A 3,476-nucleotide genomic window follows, 5' to 3' on the forward strand; every position below is an offset into this window, starting at 1 on the left:
TAACACTTCGATATGGAAAGGTGGAGAATAACTGGGGAGCCGTTCCACAGTTACACTCGTCCGTGGCTGCTTTTGGTACTCGAAACGTAAACAAACGGGCGCCATTGCTAAATGACGTCACGTCCGTCCTCATCCTGAGGCCAGCTTCTTGCTAATCTCCATGATACAGCAAGACAGGGCGGGGCCTGAAAGGCTGGACTAGAATAGACGGGAGGGTCCATCAGAATGTCATGGCTATCTCACCCAAAAATAGATTTTTCGCTTCGCTCAAAATCCGTTTTTTGGGCTCAAGCCATGACGTCCTGATGGAAGTGTACCAGAGAATTAATGTATCGTGGAAATTTTCCGCTTTTTTATGCAAGTGCCAAGGGCTTCGAATAGAGGTATGTAACATGTCCTTGCTAGAGGTTCCGTGCAGAACCAGCTTCCTGCCCCCCTGGCAGAGAAGTCCTGGTGGACCATACTAATATCTCGCAGCGATCATTGAAGAGCTACTCACCCTGCGGAGAGTTTGTGCAGGACTCGGAGACAAGACATAAGGTTAATATTCGGGTAGGAATATTATTAAGCATAGGTAAGTGATTAACATTTGCTACACTCCCTGGAGGAGAGATCAATCTGGTCTCGAAGGCAGGACGAAGGTAAGTATTCAGGTAGGAATATTATCAAGCATGAGTGAGTATATAATACAAGTATATCTATATTATTCTTCTCTTTCAGAAGGAAGGGGGTAAATGAAACTATGACAATCATATATTTCATAATAAATAATAGGAGCGGAGAGAGACGCACATGTAATAAAATAGACATTTTATTTCATAGATTGCAGATTATTGTGATAACAATTGCAATAATAATGTAAAGTTTATTTACAATAATAAAGAATAATGTACATAGAAAATAAAAGACTTCAATCTTGAATCTGAAAAGAAATTTCGCTTTTAGAAACACAAGTTCCAGAGGAACATCAGTCTTTTTCAAAGAAAAACACATCATGCCCTAGAGCATGTGGCACTCATGTGAAATCTATGACATTTCACCTTGGTAAGAACAGTCTATTAGAAACACTAAGTGTCCATGAAATCACTATGTATCACAAAAGGGTCAACACAGGCACCCGTCGAGTTAAAGTCCCAAGTAACTCACTGTTCTATGCAGAGTTAAACGGCAGGTTTCATAACACTACCTGCGGCTACCACGAAATGTTTAACTTCATGCACTTGCTTCGCGTAGTGCTTGAAGAAAACGCGCGACGATTTCCAACCTGTGAAGCTCTTGAGGCTTTCGAAATCCATGCTCTGGAAGAAGTTCAGAGAAGACGCGACTTTTCTAGGATCATGACCTGCGGGTGTACTGTCAGGATCCGCTCTGCGAATGAAGTAGGTGATTTTCGCTCTTAGTTGTTTCAGTGACAAGTCACTACCCGATGTTTCTCCTTTGAAGAGTTGTCCTCCACCAAAGTCTGAAGTTCTTCGAAGATAGACCTTAAGACTCTCCACTGGGCATAGAGAGACATCTTCCTTCAGGGGGCAGATTCTCCAAGGGCCCCATCTCTTGGTGGGTAGTTCATTCTTCGCGAGAAACGTCGGATCAGGGAAGAGGGTAAGCTCTCCTGTATCTGCGAACAGGATATGACCCTCTTCTCTTGATAATGCCACTATTTCACTGACTCGGGCTCCCGAGGCGAGAGCAAAAAGGAAGATAACTTTTTGAGTCAAGTCTTTTAGAGGGCACGAATCGTTGTTCAGGTTAAAGGCAAAATGGAGCACCTTGTCCAGGGACCAGGAGATAGGTTTTGGTGGAGGTGCTGGGCGTAGTCTAGCACATGCCTTTGGTAATTTATTGAAGATATCGCTGGACAGATCAATCTGGAAGGCGTACAGGAGTGGTCTAGTCAAAGCCGATTTGCAGGTGGAAATCGTGTTGGCTGCTAAGCCTTGTCCATGAAGGTGAATGAAGAAGGACATGCAAAAATCAATGGTGATTTCCGTAGGATTTTTTGCCTTGCCCAAACGAGACCCACTTTCTCCAGGAAGATTCGTATTGCCGTCGTGTGGATTCAGTCTTGTATTCCTCGAGGAAGTCTAGACTTTTCTTCGAGATTCCAAACCTTTTCTTTGCGGCTAAGGAGAGAAAATCATGAGATGAAGGTCCCTGACTTTCAATGATGAAGCGAAGACAGTTGACTTCTGTACTTGTTGAGAGAGAACTGGGCCCGGTAGGGGGATCAGCGTGGGCTGCAGCTCCAGGACCAGAGGGTACCAATTGCTCCAGGGCCACTTGGGAGCCACTAGGGCCGCTGTCCCTTTGAAGGTTCTCAGTTTGGAGAGGACTTTCAGCAGAAGGTTGGGGTGAGGGAACAGGTATATCCTGGACCATCTGTTCCAATCCAGTGACATGGCATCCACTGCTTCTGCCTTGGGGTCCTCGTACGGGGCCACATATCGAGGAAGTTGATTGTTGTCGCTCGTTGCAAAGAGATCGATCTGAAGTTCCGGGACTTGGCGAGAGATGAAGGAGAATGACCTTGCGTCTAGAGACCATTCCGACTCTATTGGGCTTGTCCGTGATAGAGCGTCCGCCGTCACGTTGCGGAATCCTTGTAGGTGAACTGCAGACAGGTGCCATTTCTTCTTTTCTGCCAAACGAAAGATCGGAAGAAGTACCTGATTTATCTGGGGCCATCTCGAGCCCTGACGATTGAGAAATCTGTCTACCACCGAGTTGTCCAGAGTCAGACGGATGTGGATCGAGGGAGGCGGGGAGAGTTTCTTCAGGGGGAGAAGAACCGCCATGGCCTCCAAGATGTTGATATGAAACGTCTTGAATAGGGGAGACCATGTTCCTTGAACCTGTCGTTGGTGGGAGTGACCTCCCCAACCCTCCAGTGAAGCGTCCGTGTGGATGTTGATCGATGGAGGCGGGTGTTGAAAAGGAATGGACCTTTTCAGGGCCTTTGCTTCCGACCACGGATTTAATAGTGAGCGAAGTCTGTTTGGTAGCCGTCTCTTGAGGTCTCTTCGAGCGATGGATGCGAAACATCTCCAGACTCCCGCGGCATCCTTTAGCCGTGAGCGAAGCACTGGGTTTGTCACAGAGGCGAACTGTAGAGAGCCGAGAACTTGTTCCTGCTGTCGTCTTGAGATCCGTTTGGATTTCAGAAGTCTCCTGACAGACCCTGCTATTTCCTTCCTTTTCTTCTGTAGAATGGAAAGGCGGTGTGACTGAAGATCCCAATGGATTCCCAACCATTGGAACTTCTGAGCTGGAGAGAGGCGAGATTTCTCAGTGTTTATCTTGAATCCCAGATGCTCTAGGAACTGGGTGATTTTGTTGCAGGCTCTTACACAATCTTCGGGCGATGTCGCCCAGACTAGCCAGTTGTCTAGGTAGGCCATCACTTGGACGCCCTGAAGACAGAGTTGTTGGACGATGGCGTCTGCCAGCTTGGTGAAGATCCGTGGAGCCACGTTGAG

This window comes from Palaemon carinicauda, chromosome 2 (assembly GCF_036898095.1).
Source record: "Palaemon carinicauda isolate YSFRI2023 chromosome 2, ASM3689809v2, whole genome shotgun sequence".
In the NCBI taxonomy this organism is placed as follows: domain Eukaryota; kingdom Metazoa; phylum Arthropoda; class Malacostraca; order Decapoda; family Palaemonidae; genus Palaemon; species Palaemon carinicauda.